The following is a 19737-nucleotide window of genomic DNA, read 5'->3' as shown; positions in this document are numbered from 1 at the left end:
GTGGTTCTACAGAGTGAAGACTGATGGACAGAGGAGTCCAGTGTGGTTCTACAGAGTGAAGTCTGATGGACAGAGGGAGGTTGGGTGGAGGAGGGCAGCTGGAGAACAGGAGACAGGAAAGACGAGAAAGAGAGAGAGAGAAGGAGAGCAAGCGAGAGAGAACCTTGGCAGTCACCTCGGCCTCTCTCCTTCACATTCGCAGGAACACATCTGTTTCTCACATTCCAGCCCTGCTTTAGGGATCCCTGGAGGTGCAGTTAAATTAGAGGCAGCGCCTGTATATAAATGTGAAATCCCCCCATAATCTCAGGCTGACACGACCCTAATCCACACCTTCAACCCCACAGCCACCCCCCACCCCCCAGTCTTCTCCTCCCCTAGTAGAGATGACGGGAAAACTGTATCTCTACCTTAGCATTCATTCATATCTCTACCTTAGCAATCTGTGTGTGTGTCTGTGTGTGTCTGTGTGTGTGTCTGTGTGTGTGTGTGTGTGTGTGTGTGAAGCAGAGTAGAACCTGTATAGCATTTCTGGCTGTGATTATTATTACTCTCGTCAGAGGTCCAGTAACTTAGCAAAAGAGTGAAGTAGATTCCAAGGGTCGTGACCTCTTGTGGTGCTGCCAACTGCAATCTGTAATCGATGATATTGGATTTGCTTGCTCTGGTGTCTGGAAACTGGCAACACTCTGAAACAGTGAAAGACCAAAAAAAAGCAGACTGAGAGAGACTTCCTTGTCTTGTATGTAGGGAAGGACAGGTCAAATGAATTCAGATTTTGTCATTGGTGAGTGGGCATTATATATCATGAAATGAAAGATCAGTATTATATATGTTATATATACCATGAAATCCTCTGAGACTGTACGGGAGGAGTCCATCCTAACTGGGTATCATTACAGACAACAGTCACACTTACAACTGCTGTCATGTGACATTGTTTGTGACATGACTCCAAATCCTCTCTTGTTCTCCTTTTCATAAAGAAAAATAAAAAAATTAGGAATGAAAGAAGAAAGAAAGAAATCGAACCGCTTCGAAATTAAGTCTTATATAAACGAGAACACATATGAATATTTCTCCTGTGCTCCGGCTGAAGATGGCGTCTGATTGCTGGGGGTGAGGCGGTCCGCTCATCTGGTCATTGATTTCTGCCTCCAGGCCATCTGAACCTAGAGTCGTTCCTCTGCGGATTTCACCGAGTCGAGCCAGCTTTCCCAGAAACCTTTGACACCCTGACACATGCAAAGTGAGGAAATGGGCTGATTTGCATCACGTTTCCATAATTAATCGATCCGTGAGGCGTCGAAAAACAATTCGCTTTATCACACATTCAAAACGTGTGTAAAGCGGCTGTGTTTGAAACTCCACTCACATTCCGAACAACAACTGCTTGCATATTCATTTTTACACATCCACACATATACACACACACACACACACACACACACACACACACACACACACACACACACACACACACACGCACACTCCCACAACCACGAGGGTTCAGAGACCTTCAGATGTCCTTTGGTTGTTGATCAACACAGGAGCCCCGACCCCAATAATTACTCTGAATCCTAACCTGTGACCTCTTTTCCTCGTATAATATGTATTCCGGGCGAGAGCGTAGGATATAGCCTCCTCGTTTTGAAATGCAAGAAATGTTCAGTATCGACATTTGCTGTTCATCAAGATTGGTGGGGTGGGAGGGTTTGTGGCATGTCTTTTTCTTACTTAAGAGTGGGAGTTCGTTAGGGTACGTTCCATCAATGGGAATATGTTTCATGCAAGTGCAGTGTGGTACCCATCTGGAGAGGAGAACACTGCTACATATCCTCGTCTATGCAGGGACACGGTTCATTGTTCATGTGCAATAATTTCCCATGCTAAGTGATCTGCTTACCAAGCCTAATAGTGAACAAAGAGAATACAAGACAGTGACGGAATCAAACCGAAGCAGCAATGCGCTGTATTAACATAGACATAGACTTAGTTAATTGTAAATACAATCTTCTTCCTTTTTCACTTCAAGCTAGGATGGAAGGAAGCATGAAGTGTGAAGGCCAGAAAAAGGAGAAATGTTCAATATAGAGGTGCTAAAAGATGTGCATTCTGACCTTTCCTTGTCTTCACATGTCCCTGTTTTTCTAGAATTAATTAAGCACATGTCCTCCATGACTGTAGGGCTTTCATCTTCTGTCTGCTATCAAAGGACTCAAGCTTGAGCTTCCATAGCCCGAAACAGTGTCCCTGACATCATCACAGACGTGTGCTAAAATAATATCAAATCAAATTATTCTCCTCTAGCCACTTTATAATGAACTTAGTTAAACAGCAGGAGCTGGAATTAAATGTTGGATTGCTTGAAGGCGTTGGAGGCGACAGTAGCAGTTAATAATGTGGGGCTGTAACCCCCCCCCCCCCTCAAAACCTTTGTTTAAAAGTGTCTGTTCTTTTTTATCACACGCACACACTCTCTCTTTACGGTACTGAAAGGGTCAGATTTTTTAAATTCTATTTTCTGTCGTATTGCAAAGGCATTTACAGAGCAGCCTTTGCGCAGATCATATTACCAATGTTGGGGAGTAGTGAACTAAGTACTGTAAGTAACTAGTAGTTTAACTACATTTTGCAGTAGCTTGCTTGTAGTTCAACTTAGTTCATATTTGTATAGTGATTCAAGAAATTTCCATTATATGTGTAATCAATTTTGGGCCATAATAGGAAAAGAATATTTTTTTTATTTTACTATAGCTTCTCTACTGTTACCGTGAACCCCCTTTTTTCTTTCATCCAGACCTCTGTGAAGGCGTGCCTATGCAGTGCATCCATACCTCTGTGAAGGCATGCCTATGCAGTGCATCCTGACCTCTGTGAAGGTGTGCCTATGCAGTGCATCCAGACCTCTGTGAAGGCATGCCTATGCAGTGCATCCTGACCTCTGTGAAGGCGTGCCTATGCAGTGCATCCTGACCTCTGTGAAGGCATGCCTATGCAGTGCATCCAGACCTCTGTGAAGGCGTGCCTATGCAGTGCATCCTGACCTCTGTGAAGGCATGCCTATGCAGTGCATCCAGACCTCTGTGAAGGCGTGCCTATGCAGTGCATCCTGACCTCTGTGAAGGCGTGCCTATGCAGTGCATCCTGACCTCTGTGAAGGCGTGCCTATGCAGTGCATCCTGACCTCTGTGAAGGCGTGCCTATGCAGTGCATCCTGACCTCTGTGAAGGTGTGCCCAGGCAATGCACTCGTCAGCCAGCCACCACCTTACACTTGACCTTTGGTTGCAAAATTGATTATTGCTATTAATTAAGAAATGTTCCGAGAAGTTGTTGCATGATATTTTAAAAGTTACCTGGATGACTGAGTAATCCTGCTTGGTGCAATACCCCTACCTGGACTCTAGTTTCTGCAAGGCAGGTGTATGACTGATGGACATTGTACTGTTTATAAAACCAAAGATGACATTCCTCGCACTTTCCTGAGAATAGTGGGGTGTTTCACTTTATTTGTTTTATGTATGACCTGTGAACAACTTTTTATAATAAAAAACCTACATTTTATCATGGATAAAGTTCTAATATAATTCTAGGTTAATAGAAAAACCGGTAACACTTTCTATGAAGCCCAGCGTCATAAGGCCCTATAAGGACATTATAAGGGCCTTAATAATGACTTATAGCGATTGCTACAATGACTTATAGCTACTTTATAACTACGTATAATGTCTTCATGATGACTCATAATCACCTTTATGATACATTATATCAGTTCATTATGAATGGTTATAATTAAAGACGGAATAATGCATTATAAATATGTGACTGTCGGGTAACACTTGCTATGAAGCCTGCCTTTATAAGGTCCTACAAGGACATTAATGATGACGTTTAAAAGTAGCTATAAGTCATTGTAGCACTCTTTATAACTATGTTTAGCATCTCCACAATGACTCATATCCACTGCTCTGAAACGTAATATCAGTTAATTATAAATGGTTATAATCTAAGATAAAATGATGCATTATAAATGTGATCATAGGTTTGTGTGGGTAATTATGAATCCTATGAAGCCTGCATATATGAAGCACTATAAGAACATTCATAATACCTTTAAAAACTAGTTAAGTCATTGGGCACTCATTATAACTATGTATATAGGTCTTCACGGCACATCATAACCACCTTTGTGATATATTATGCAAAAGGGATATAAAATTATTATATTGCTAGGTGCCGTTCCCTTGTGACACCAGAAATCCAAGAAAAAATAAGCAAGATGAAAACTGATGGGGACTTGCTCCTGATGGCCGTCCATTAAAATGTCATACCGTATGTCACATCAATAAGTTGTCTACAGAAGGCTTGCTGTTTTTTAAATTTTGAACACCCTTTTTAACACCCTTACAATGCTATGTTCTGGGCTATGTTCAGCCAGTGCTGATTTAAATAAAAGGGTTTTCATCTGTATCCTGTTGTATTTACTGTCAGCACTATTCACAAGTTCATAATGTCTTATCTTCTCTTCTCTTCTCTTATAATAATCTTATATCTGTTTAAAACAAAATTACTCTTTTGTCACTTTACTTAAAGCTGACAAAGTACACTTATATAATCTCATATCTGTTCATAACAACACCACCCTTTTGTCACTTTACTTAAAGCTGACAAAGTCCACTTATAGGATCTTCTAAAAGTTTATAATATTCTATGTCTGTATAGCAGCCTAGTCACCATACTAATAACCATTAATGAATATGCATAATATATCACAAAGGTGGTTATGATGTGCCGTGAATACCTATATACATAGTTATAATGAGTGCCACAATGACTTAACTAGTTTTTAAAGGTATTATGAATGTTCTTATAGTGCTTCATATATGCAGGCTTCATAGGATTCATGATTACCCACACAAACCTATGATGAGTGACAAAAGGGTGGTGTTGTTATGAACAGATATGAGATTATATAAGTGTACTTTGTCAGCTTTAAGTAAAGTGACAAAAGAGTAATTTTGTTTTAAACAGATATAAGATTATTATAAGAGAAGAGAAGAGAAGATAAGGCATTATGAACTTGTTAATAGTGTTGACAGTAAATACAACAGGATACAGATGAAAACCCTTTTATTTAAATCAGCACTGGCTGAACATAGCCCAGAACATAGCATTGTAAGGGTGTTAAAAAGGGTGTTAAAAAAAAAAAAAAAACAGTAAGCCTTCTGTAGACACCTTATTGATGTGACATACGGTATGACATTTTAATGGACGGCCATCAGGAGCAAGTCCCCATCAGTTTTCATCTTGCTTATTTGTTCTTGGATTTCTGGTGTCACAAGGGAACTGCACCTAGCAATATAATAATCTTATATCCCTTTTGCATAATATATCACAAAGGTGGTTATGATGTGCCGTGAAGACCTATATACATAGTTATAATGAGTGCCACAATGACTTAACTAGTTTTTAAAGGTATTATGAATGTTCTTATAGTGCTTCATATATGCAGGCTTCATAGGATTCATGATTACCCACACAAACCTATGATCACATATTTATAATGCATCATTTTATCTTAGATTATAACCATTTATAATTAACTGACATAACGTTTCAGAGCAGTGGATATGAGTCATTGTGGAGATGCTAAACATAGTTATAAAGAGTGCTACAATGACTTATAGCTACTTTTAAACGTCATCATTAATGTCCTTATAGGACCTTATAAAGGCAGGCTTCATAGCAAGTGTCACCCGACAGTCACATATTTATAATGCATTATTCCGTCTTTAATTATAACCATTCATAATGAACTGATATAATGTATCATAAAGGTGATTATGAATCATCATCAAGACATTATACGTAGTTATAAAGTAGCTATAAGTCATTGTAGCAATCGCTATAAGTCATTATAAAGGCCCTTATAATGTCCTTATAGGGCCTTATAACGCTGGGCTTCATAGAAAGTGTTACCGAAAAACCAAGTGTAAACTGCAGATGTTGAATGCAAATGATGAATAAAAAACAAGTGCACATGTTATTTTTACTCATAACATTAAATGTTCCATTTCGATGTTTATGAATATGCTAAATGCTAAAGTATGCTTCAATCACAGGCTGGAGGGCAGAGGCGTAAATATAGGGGTGTAGCAGGTGCGGTCGCACCTGGGCCTGTGGGTATTTGAGGCCCATAGTCGTAAGCCATAGACATATCTACGTCAATCTAAATAGTCTGAAGGCGGAATATGTGTGCGGGGGAAGGGGGCGTTGCGGCGGCGGTTAATAATCCACCCTGACAACTTCACAGTTTCAACTGTTATAGGCAGAATATGTGCACAGGGGGAGGGGGCGTGGCAGGGTTACAAACATGAAAAAAAGGGGGTACGGGACTGTAAAATGTTTGGGAACCACTGCCTTACTGACTAGGGCCCGTCATAATGGCCTGCACCTGGGCCCGTCGTAACTTCGTTACGCCACTGCTAGAGAGGGCAGGTATAGTATCTGACACCTTTACATGGCCTTTTTCAGTGGCCATCTGTTATGCTGTTGTGTCTAACCATTTTTACCTCAGTAGCTCTGTGACATCCTGTAGTGATGTCGGCGAACCTCTCAACCCTCTAGCAAGCATAACCGCCTCTTATGACCTCCTGCTAAGTTGCTCCCGAAACTCCAACTCCCACCAGCACAGCCTCCCCCTCCGAGAGCATATGGAAGGAGTGAACCGCAGTGCCTGCGTCAGTGTCTCACTAATGGGCTATTTTGCAATGCAGTGTGACCCACTAACAACAACAGCGCTACGGTGTGGGTCATGCACAGGCCTGACTCACTGCCTGACAAACATGCCGCCGCCGCCTCTTAGGAATTCCATGCTTGGTCCCTCCTTGTTACGCAAGGGCCACATTATCATGCAGTATTAAAGGTCCCGTTTGTAATTCTGGAGGAGGTTGGTACGAACTGTAACCAAAAGAATGAACACTCTTCCCCCTTATCTTTCAGAGCTGTGTTTAACGCCTGTCCCTCAAAAGTGCTTAGCCCTTATAGGCCAATGACAATTGCGTACACTGAAAACATTTTTTAGTCAGTATTTAGTTTCCCATTCTAACCTCACGATGGTTCACTTTTTCTAAGGCTGATTTTGTCAAATATCATAAATATTATATCAGTACTGAATTGGTTTACAGATACAAGGTCTCTGTTTTTAATATAAAAACTATGACTGTGCAACCATGTGACCAAAAAAGCAATAAGTTGACAGCCTGCCCATAGGCCACTCTAATACGATACACAGTATACGATATTGATACGATAATTGATACACCAATTCCATTTCCCCGGATGTAGTCCTGAATGCAAGGATCACTCGCTAGGCTGGCGGAGGTAGCAGCACACGCTCGGCTAATCTCCCGGGTCAGGACCAATCGCTTTCATCTCCATCCTCCCCGAGCCTCACTCCTATAGTGTTTGAAGTGAACTCAGGAATCACTCAGGGCTCGGGAATCACTGCATCGCAGCATCCCCCTCTCTTCCCCTCTCACATCCTGGCCTCCGCAGAGAGACCTCGCTTGTTATCAAGGAAGCCTGACAATGCTGGAAGGAAGCAGCATCTAATAAGGGTCTTTGATCCTGAGCGATAATCTGTAAAAACAGGAGGATGTGTGAGAAAATGTGTGTATGTGCGAGAGAGAGAGAGAGAGAGAGAGAGAGATACAGAGAGTGTGTGTGTGACAGAGAGAGTTGCTTGGCAACTGTCATTTTGTTAGCTAACGCTACTTAAATACTATTGTTCAATCATGACAACGACAAGACAACGTGCTGGCATTTAGCATACTGTATGTCAACGTGGCTTAAATCTGTAATCTAAAACTTCCTGAATGCATTTTGTATGCTCCAGTGTCCAGCCAACGGCAAATCGCCCTCAAAGTACCGTGTTGACCAAGTACCTCAAGAATAGATAAATAGTTTTCCCTCTTAACTGGATTGACAATCACAGGATCCACTCTGATTACAGGATGCAGTCAGTCAGACGACAAAAGCATGTAGTTCCAAACCTGAGCATTACAGAATCTGATTATTCAATATCCCATAAGGAAAAATTGCTTAGACATGAAATCGTTTATGTAGTTCATCTTCAGAAGACCCCTTATAATGATTATGGATGGTGGGGTAGAGGTTGAGGGGACAGTGGGGGGCTGAGCACAGTCCATCAGGCTGCTTTTCTGGCCGAAGGTGACTAAATCCTGTTACATAAGTGACACAAGATCTGTGGATGTAAACGCAAACTCGTGTGAGAATGACAACACTGGAACAGCTCACTTCACCTGCCGCTTAGCAAGGACTGGAGATGGCACCAAACTTGCAGCGACTTTTTACCGTTTTTGACCTCTGGACATGCATTCATGGAGGAATTGATGTTCGACCTGCATCGCAACAAAACTTCTTTTCATCACAATTTTGTCTAAGTGCCATCCAATTTGCGCTGTACTTTACCAACTCTTGACCAAAAGTATTGAAGTCCCAATGCTTTAGGTACCCAATAATTGAACTCAATTCAACTAAGGCAAACTGATGTCAAGGCTATCAGCTTATTCAGATTGTAACGCACATGTCTAATCGAACCAGAGAAAAACAAGTTCAGATCATTTGAACAAGTTTTGTATGAACTCACAGACATACACACACACACAAACACATAGACACACACACACACACACACACACACACACATACACACACACACACACACACACACACACACACACACACACACACTTGTTCACCACCTACTGATAAACAGTTCTAAGTGAATCTACGGCAAGTCTCTCTGCACACATCTACCCCACACCTTGTGAGATCATCGACTGCAGGGTAGCATCAGAGGCCAGCCGCGAGCTCAGGCTGAGATCTAACCCATGTGTTATAATCAATAACGCACAGGCCTCTTTCATCACAGCAGGGCATCCTCACAGAGCCCCATCGAGCCGGGGCGAGAGCATCTTTTGTCCAAGACACAGAACAAGAAAAGCGAGAGAGAGAGAGAGATAGAGAGAGAGAGAAAGAAAGACACAGAGAGTGTGAGAGAGAGAGAGAGATAAAGAGATAAACAGACGTATCCTCTCCAACTGTGTCCTCTCTCCCCACCTCTCTACTCCACCAGCCTTATTTTTTTCCGCTCTTATCCACCCACCCCTCGGCTCCTAACAAAGCCTTATGCCCATCTGATGATTCTCCAGCAATGAATGAATTATGCATTCCCGACCTCGATGAGCAGGGAGAGGTGCAGGCCTCCGGGCCATGGTTTAGCTTCCATTCAGGCCAAAGCCCCCAGACACAAAGACTCCAGTGGAGATGAGCTTGCGGGGTTGGGGGGGGAGTGGAGGAGGACCCATCGGGAGGGATCCGTAGGACCTTGAGGGCCCGCGTCTTACAGCCCTTAGTGTCTCGCCACGAGATCTATATTATTTATCCCCCGTTCGCTTTCATTTAAATGTTCGCTCGTGATTTCAATAGCTCGGATTAGACCCACGTAATTCGTCGGAGAATATGTCAGAGCCTTTGCACAACGTTTATTTGTTCTAGTATCGTTAAATATTTTTTTGGGGTGTTAATCTATTGTGTGCCATCATCTGAATTGAAACAAAAGGCCATATTTCAGGAGACAAGAAGGCTTAGGGGTCTGACAGGCCTCCCCTTACATAAAGCTCTGAACAGATTAAGGAGAAGAAAGAAGAAGAATCGCTCGGGTATGGAACACACTGAGAGGCGAGAAAAGAAAGGAGAGAGAGAGAGAGAGAGAGAAATCCTTTTCTCTGAACACATGTGAGTTGTTCCTCCAAATAAAGATGTCTGGCTCTCGTCTTTTATTTTCTCTGTGTTATTGATCGGCGGGTGCTTAACAGTAGCACAAAGAGTTAAACCTTCCTATAGGGTGGAGGGCGTTTTGTGAAGAGAGGTTGGAATTCTCCATCGCCTATTAGGTTGAAAATGTTTTTTTTTGTTTATATTTTTCCCATTCTTTTCAACAAGCCTTTATGTGGAGGTGACTGCGTGTCCCCGAGCGTATTTGACCTCCACTGGTAAAACTCCACTTATCCAACACGGAGATGGTCGATGCCTATTTTTATACAGTGGTTGTCTCCCTACACTGATTACTCAAATTCCCTGGGCAAAAGTTTGCTGATAAATTTAACCTATATCATCTCAAACGTAACCTAACCTTGAGTATGAAATCGTTTCAAGTATCATTGCATTATTTAATTTCTCTTTGTTTCCATCGCTGGGAGGAAACAGGCCAGCCCCAGTTAGATCGAAGGAGGCGGATTGCTTGATTTGACAGGGTCTCTGCGGCACTCCTTGGCAGACATTGGACCAACTGGTGACCGGAGCGTTAGGCTAGCTGACGCAAGGCTGTGATAACTCATAACTGTCACTTCCCTCCAACCCCGACCATCTTGAAACATAACGCATGGCCAGCATGTTAACAGGAGGAGCCTATTATATATCTATGTGTCTGTGTATCACATGTAGCTGACACAGGATCAGAGGAGGCCCAGTTCAGGCACAGATCTTCACTTAATCCGTTGCAAGGAGAGTTGCTATCTGTGTAGTTTTAGAGACTCAAGCTAAAGTTAATACAGAAGTGACAACTAAATGGACGACACAAAAGAGGATACATCGAAAATGCAGCTGGATTTCATTCAGCAAGCCCTTTTTTTTCAGAGGTGAAAACACAATAAGGTCAGAATGTACCAGATCCATGATGGCAGCCTCGCTCTGCCTTCCTGTTCAGTTTCAGCAGCTCTGTGTTTCAACAACACCCGCCCTGGAGGTCAAGGTCTGGTGAGACGAGGCTCTAAAGAGGGTTTGAGGCTTTCGGACACATAATGCTGAACAGACGTGCCCATAATTGTCCCTGATACCCCTGAGAACAGCCTCGCTGAGAGTGAACGATTTTGGCTCAGGTGCCGCGTACAGTATCATGTTTCGCCTCTCGTGACTGCTTACACCCCATGCCACAACACACACACACACACACACTCACTCACACACAAACAGTGTCTCTCATAACCACTTATAAGGTACATTTTGATGCAAGGGCTCTGAGTAAAAAAACTTGAGATTTGTTCCTTTGTACACAAAATAAATGATGTCCATTACTTACAGCCATCCCAGTGTACTTAAATACCTGGAGAGAGAGAGAAAGAGAATCGAGCACAAAAAAAGAGGGGGAGGGGGTGACAAAACCAGAAATATTAGCTGGAATGCCTTTAGAGTTTCCCTAACTGTGTCCCATGGCAAGCTGCTGCGCTGCTCTGGCCAATAAACTGCCACACAGCACATAATCCCTCTTCTGGGGAGGCGCTTTCATGTGGTGGTGAGAAATTGCTATCATCTGCCTGTTCGGGTCAGCCTGGGCCAGACGCTCTCCCAGCCAGCGGCAGGGAAGCCCATTTCTAGCGAGCGACGACGACGGTGGCGTCCTCGTTGTTTTCCTCGACTATTTTTCCACACGCAGCTCTGGTGTGTGTTCGTCAGGGACAGCTCGCCCTGGCTCTAGCCCTCGGGCTGAGGCACACCAGGCGGCCCAGCATGTGAAATACCTGTGGCCGGCGCAACTGCCAATCTGCCCCGTCATCCCGCTAGTTAGCGTTTAGCGCCCGACCGCTGTGGCGGGGCACCAGGGCAGAACGGAGGGGAAACTGGTGTGGAGCAGCGTGAGTGTCCCACAAAGTCTCTTTTCTGCGGTGGTGTGTGTGCATGACTCTCTTTCTTTCCCACCTCCGCCAGCCTCGCTCTCCCAACACAGAGGATCATCTTTCCTCCTGAAGGTGTTCAGGCTGCAGCTGTGTGCCCCCTCTTTCTCACTCTCATCTCATTGCTTCCCACTAGCATTCGCTAATGGCAGGTTATAAATGGCACCAATTTTTCTCCCCCGACGTGCCTTAAAAGCTGCATTTTCCTGCAGTTGTGAGGGCCATAGAGAGAGAGATGAAGCATATTTTCAAGGTATGCCAATAGACAGTGGCATCTCCCACCTGTATGCAAAATACTCAGAGTGGCACAGAGCAGGCTGGCAGTTACATTTTGATTGGTAACATATTGAAGGCAGTGGTGTACTTGAAACGAAATTTGTGAAAGCAAAATGTAATAACATGACCGTTAATTGAAATAGTATAGAAATATTTAAAAATACAAAAAAGAAAGCAATGTAGTTTTACTGAACTTTTTAACGCAAAAAAATAAATAATAATAATAACATCAAGCAGTAAGACAAAAAAAAGCCGTCACTGAGGTACCATAGTGACGCTTATCTGGACATCGCAGTTGTGGAGTGGGAACTCAAGCTTGCGCAACACAACGATGTTGCAGGGAAATGAATAGGATCTGTGCACCCGGAAAGGTCATTCATCTGCTTGAGACGTTTAAAGAAATACCTGAGGAACGATATGACAGAGACATTGGCTTTGAAAATATTTTGAGAGACTTTTGAGGGAGTTGGATGCAACAGGGACCAGGACAATCCATCTTTCATTGTAAGGTAGGCTGAGTTTCATTCTTTTAATGAGAGTATGTAAAATCAGGGTTCTTCTTTAAACTACCATAAAGTAGGCTAAGATGTATAATAAGATAATGTCCCAATCAACTGATCTCATTTCAAACATGGCTTGTTTCGCAGTGCAGTCTTTTGTTACACACTCATGCTCTGTCTCATGCTCCAGCTGCTCTCGTTCACTTCTGTTTACGTCAATAGATGGTTTCTCTAACTGTACTGAACATGAGCTGGCACCACGGAGGTTGTGCGTGGCACACACTAAGGTGGCACAACTTCCGTGAGTGCACGGTAGCATGGACCCAGAGTCCTGCGGGCGCCCGATGGACACAGGGGGGCAAGGAGAGAAAAAAGAGCAAACGACAGGGAGAGAGAAAATAGCATTAGCTGGCCTAGATTTGCGTCAAATTATCTCCTGTTTTTGGGCATTAAATAAAATAAGTCTACTAGTATAATCAAGTGGCACCCTTGTGCAAAGGCTTCATGTAGGGCAATTGAACAAGCCGGGTGAATAGAAATCAGGTCAGTCCTGGGGGCCAGCGGTAATGAACTTAATCAGAATCCTGGAGCCGCTGAGGGTCACGGTGACCTTACATTAATGCATTTAGGGACTTGACAGCTTTTTAAATCTTATTTATTTTTAGATGTAGCAACAGGGGTCCATTTCAATTTGGAGCTGGATAGTTTTTAAAGCGATAATGTTGTTCTGGCTGAGATATAACATGTCACATACTGAGTTGCACGTATGATTATTAGTTGTCATATTGGCGATTAACATATGTATGCTCTTAACAAACCTCATCAGTAGACATTAAAGCAGATATCTGATAAATGACAATAATGAAGGATGAGCGACACACACACAAAGAAAGTCAAATCTCTGAAACACTGAAAGGTGATTATGTCTACATCAGCTCTCCCGGAGTCCCACGGCTAATATATCCATCACACACACACACACACACACACACACACACACACACACCCTAACCTATCCAGCCCTAATTACTATGGGGAGGCTCCTCTTTCATCCCTGTGAGAGCTTGTCTCCGCTCCGTAAGGCACGGCTGTAACTCCTGGTGTACTTGGACCTCCGTTCACTCGCTCTCCATCACGGCTGACAACAGGTACGGGGAGCGAGGGCTCATGGCTGCGGCCGTGACGGCGGCGGCAGCAGCCCTGGCAGGTGAGTAGCCAGCGTGCGTAACCACGGCGATGTGCGACGATAATCACGACTTTGAATAATACCATTCCTGCTGCTTCGACGTATTCCAGACGGAGGCCCCATAAATCTATCGGCGGAGTTCGTCGGGGGGGGTGGTTGGGTGGTGTACAGGACGTGAGGCGGAGGCGCGTTCCAGAAGCTTCTGACAGATGAGGCTGTCCAGAGTCAGGTGAGACCCACGTCCTCCTTCCCCTCCCCCTGTTTTTCAGTCTCTTCATCTACCACCCACTCGAGCCTGTGTGCGGGACGGATGGATGGCTTTATTAGGGGCTTCGCATATGTATATGTGCTCTGTAATGTATTGCACGAAATACCCTTGAAAATCCCCCCCCCCCCTCCCCCGTACGCCTGTACCTGGCTCCAGTCATAAATTGGAGGCGCACGAAGGGACGGTTATGAATGGGAGCTGTCTCGATGTCGTAGTTAATTATAGAGGTGGTGATATATGAATGTGATGTGAACAGGAAACACGGGCGATGAAAAATCATGAGTAGGAAGTTGAAATGAAACCATAGCGATGGAGAGGATATTAGCACATTTGGCCTTTTATAAAACTGTAAGTTTAGCAATCGAATTTCTTCACCACACTCTTGCTAGGAGTTCAGGCAGATGAAAAAAATATGGTCAAATATAATTATGGAAATTCGATGTCTTTAAATTAGAAATAAGTACATTTATGTACTACATGCAAATTTATGAAAACTAAGAAATTCCATATATTTATGAGGCTGTATGATATTCACTATATCATTTCTATTATACAACTACAGCACAAACATTGGCACACCACTTCACTGGGTACAATTATAGTTCATTTCAATTCATAATTTCTTCCTTCCTCAAATCCTTGGCAAATGACCAGATCCATCCTTTCTCGACGTTTATCCCAGCATGGGAAGTCTTTTAGCTTACGCGGATAAAAGGGTAGTCTGATCCATTTTGGCCCTGCCATCTCTCCCCGTTGTTCACCCCCCTGCAAGACACCAAGTACAAGGAGAAGAGAAATCCCCCCCACACACACACCCCGACACACACACACACACACACACACACACACACACACACACACAACCCCCTACCCCCTGTGCCCATGTGAAAGGGGATAATTTGTACCTTCCCCCGTGAATGAGGAAGACAGGCAAATTACCAGGCCTAGGGTGCCCATGAATCCCAGTGTCAAAGGGACTGGAATAATTATTAGTCACCCAAAGAGCATTCATATGAGCACACAAAAGGGAAAGGCCTGAAAGTGAAGAGGCTGGGAGGGAAAGAGAAGAGCGAGAGAGAGAGAGAGAGAGAGAGAGAAAATGGAAGGGGAATGAGAGGTGTGTGCTGTGTGTGTGTGTGTGTGTGTGTGTGTGTGTGTGTGTGTGTGTGTGTGTGTGTGTGTGTGTGTGTGAGAGTGTTTTGGGGGGGTGGGGGTCACAGAAATGGGCCATTCATTCCAAATGGATTCAGTCAATAACCAAGGTTAGCATTACCGCCCGTGCCCCGTTCCACCTTGTGTCGGGGGGCTGCATTAAGACGGCGCACTCGAGGCGACGGTGGCGGGGACACCTCGCCCGACAAGAATGGAGGGATGAGTGGAAGAGAGCAGAGGAGCAACAGGAGGACAAGGAGGAGGAGGAGGTGAGTGACGAGAGGGAGGGCGACAATTAAGAGCCCCCATTAGGCGTGAATGGAGAGAGCGGTTGTAGCCGCCCGCTGTAGGTGCGCATTCGGTGAAAGAGAAGGCCGAGGGCAGTCCATTACTGACCCCACACGACGGAGACGTGGAGAGGGAGAGAGCGAGAGAGTCTACTTGCGCTGGGCGACCACCGGGCAGACGGCCCACGCAGTGAGAAAGGTCGGGGTGGGGTCGCGGGCAGACGGTAGCTGAAGTGGTTGAGGAGGACGTGGGGCGAGGCGAAGGACACCCGGAGAGAGACGAGAGCGGGAGAGCGATGGGGGACGGCGCGCTGGTAAACAACAGAGGGACAATGGCCATCTCTCGCTCTCTCTCTCTCTCTCTCTCTCTCTCTCTCTCTCTCTCTCTCTCTCTATTTCGCATCCGTTTCATAGAGAGACACCATAATGACACTCAAGGCTGTGCACGTCTGTAAATGGGTCGTTTCTGTCTGTGTGTGTGTGTGTGTGTGTGTGTGTGTGTGTGAGCGTTTGGAGGATGTTGGTGTGTGTGTGTGTGTGTGTGTCTGTGTTTGAGAGTGTGTGCGTGGCTTTTGTGAGCGTGGTTTGAAAAAGTAAATGTGATAAGGAAAATCAACCCCATCACAACGAAACAAAGAATCAAATACCACAGAATAATCACATCACAACCAATCTAACCAAACTCACCAACACGGTTTTGGCAGAAACGTAGTACAGTGAAGACAGTGTGACAGTCCCTCTGGGAGATCAGGAAGGGCTATAACATGACACATTCTGCCATCCTGTCGAGGTAGAATGGAGTTTGGAGTCCACAGCAGCAGCACCAACTCCCCCCATTCCCCCCTCCCCTGTCCCTCTCCCCCATTAGCTTGGTGGGCGACCAGGAAGCCAGCCAGCCCTGGCACACGCGCCAAGAGTCAGCTATTAACCCGCACTTATGGAGGTACAAAGTCCCACAGAGAGAGAGAGAGAGAGAGAGAGAGAGTGGTGTGTATGTCTATGGTGTGTGTGCGTGTGTGTGTTTGTCTGGCGGGTACGTGTGTGTATGTGTACGTATCTGTGTGTGTATTTGTTTGTGTGTGTGTGTGTGTGTGTATGTTTTTGTGTATGTGTGTGAATGGGTGTAACACAGCATGGGATAGACAGGCCATGCATTGCATTCAGGTGTTGGCACATATGCCAGTGCGGTGGGAACAGGCTGCCTGGTCCCTGAGGGACACGCACTCTAACATGCCTAACCACAGGCCTGGGCAGGAGACTGGGACCGCTGCCAGCCACAGAACACAGCAAACATGGACGCTCTCTCTCGAGCCCTCTCTCTCTCTCTCTCTCTCTCTCTCTCTCTCTCTCTCTCAGTCTCTATCACTCTCTCTCTATCTCCTTCTCTCTCTCTATCACTCTCTCCCTCTCCCTCCCTCTCTCTCTCTCTCTCAGTCTCTATCACTCTCTCTCTCCCTCTCTATATAACTCTCTCCCTCTCCTTCCCTTTCTCTCTCTCTCTCTCCCTCTCTATCACCAACACACACACATGCCCACTCTCTCTCTCTCACACACATACACACACACACACATACCTACTCTCACTCTCTCACACACACGCATCCTCTCTCTCACTCTCTCGCACACACACATCCACTCTCTCTCTCTCATTGCTCCTGTATTCCTGAACTGTCATTAATCACCATACAGTGGCTTAATAGATACCGATAATAAAGACATCTACCATTATGTTTCTGGCATTGCTCCTTGTCCAATTAAATGTTTGACCTGAACCACCACTTGCATGGATGTGTCTGTCTCAGTGTATGTGTGTGTGTGTGCGTGTGTGTGTGTGTGCGTGTGTGCGTGTGTGTGTGTGTGTGTTTGTGTGTGTGTGTGAGAGAGAGTGTGTGTGTGCATGTGTGAGATTGTTGGAGGAAATATTAAAATGTTGGATTTCCATCTCAACAGCCTTGTAAAGTTTACTGAGGCCTGCTGAGGTTAAGGTTATGGGAGAGGTTGTTCCGCTTTATGCAGTCATTCTCATCTGCTGTAAAACATGCTGCTCGGTCTGTGTATGTGTGTTTGTGTTTGTGTGTGTGTGTCTGCATGGGTTTGTATGTGTGTGTGTGTGTGTGTGTTTGTGTGTGTGTGTGTCTGCACGGGTTTGTATGTGTGTGTGTGATTGTGTGTGTGTCCGCATGGGTTTGTATGTGTGTGTGTGTGTGTGTGTGTCTGCATGGGTTTGTGTGTGTTTGTGTGTATGTCTGCATGGGTTTTTGTGTGTGTGTGTGTGTTTGTGTGTGTGTGTGTGTCTGCACGGTTTTGTGTGTGTGTCCGCATGGGTTTGTATGTGTGTGTGTGTGTGTCTGCATGGGTTTGAATGTATGTGTGTGTGTGTCTGCATGGTTTTGTGTATATGTGTGTGTGTGTCTGCATGGGTTTGTGTGTGTGCATCCGTCTGTTATGACATCAGGCTGACCCTGATCTCCTCCTGCTGCTACTCTCAGGCAGACCTGGCCAAAGAGTAGACCCCCACTGCACGGACACACACACACACACACACACACACACACACACACACACACACACACACACTCACTCACACGCCACACACGCCACACACACACACACACACACACACACATACACAAATACGTACACACACACACACACACACATATTTTCTCTCTCTCTCTCTCTCTGTCACACACACACATACATTCTTTCTTTCTCACATACACATACATTATCTCTCTGTCTCTCTCACAAAAATGCACACACACACAAACACACACACAAACACACACCCTCACACACAAACACACACACACACACACACACTTTCTCAAACACATTCATAACCTTCTTGGTGACCCCACCACTGGCTTAACCCTGATGGAGTGTGTTTTTGTCTTTTGTCACGCTGTGGCCACATAAAGGGACACAGTCTCCTTTGTTCTGTGCACAGATGTGCATTATAACCTTGTCTAGTGTGTATTATATACTCATATGTATAATGCATTCTACTATTGTTTACTACTGTTGTTCTACTTTTCGGATTACATGTTTTAAACATTTCACACTTGATGGGCACTAAAAAAAAACATCAATTGACATGGTTGTTGGATTGATATCCTAACTGGTTGATGGTATATGTGCACATTTTGTATATTTTGTATATTTTTGAAGATTTGCTTAATACAAATGAATATAATAATGTATATGTTTAAAGTACATCGTATAGGCATAATCAGTATTACATATATAGCAGTATAGCATAAATCCAGGATATAAATCGTTATGATCAGAATGTTAGGGAGTTTTAGTTTTGTAAATATAATCCACTCATTTTAGCTAACTTACAAAAGTCATAATATGATGTTGATTATTGTGAGAGGTGAATATTTAATTGATTGGTAATGTACCAAACTTAATCTTGTGCTTTGTTAAATGTCCTAAATAGTCTAATTAAGAAACAACCTAATAGGATAATGGAACTAAAATAAGGACAACAAACGAAGACCCCTGTCAAGATTCAAATGTGTGTGTGTCCGGTGTGTGTGTGTGAGAGAGAGAGAGAGAGAGCACATGCTCTGATCTTCAGATTAACATGTCACCGCAGCCTCTGGCTTTTCCTGCAACAGGGAAAGCACACTGTGTATTTCCTCCATACATAGACATACACACACACACACACACACACACACACACACACACACACAGACACACACACACACACACACTTGCTCAGTGGCCAGAGTGGGGTCAGCTGTAGAAGGGGGCAGGCCAGGCTGTACTGTTATTCATCCATGTCAGTGAGAGGCCACAGCACAGCACAGGGAGCTCTGGCATCGCCACAGGCCTCGGCCCCACAACCCCCACCCACGGGTCACTGCTAAAGAGGACACATCAGGTGGACAGCCAAACACACACACACACACACACACACACTGAGACGCACACACTGAGACGCACACAAAGGTACACGTTCACGCACACACACACACACACACACGCTGAGACACACACAAAGGTACACGTACACGCACAAACACGCACACACGCTGAGACGCACAAATAGGTACACGTACACACACACACAAACGCTGAGATGCACAAATAGGTACACACACACACACACACACACAGCTCACACACGCGCGTTGAGACGCACCACATATAGGTACATGTACACATACAGTAAGAGGTACACATGCACGCAAACTTGTTCACACACTGACACACACAGGCACACAAACATCTATGCATACACACACTCACACACAAGACACAGACATGTGAGGACATGCACACACAGAGACACACAC

This window comes from Sprattus sprattus, assembly GCF_963457725.1.
Source record: "Sprattus sprattus genome assembly, chromosome: 1".
Taxonomy (NCBI): Eukaryota; Metazoa; Chordata; class Actinopteri; order Clupeiformes; family Clupeidae; genus Sprattus; species Sprattus sprattus.
Note: the sequence above shows the minus strand (reverse complement) of the source record.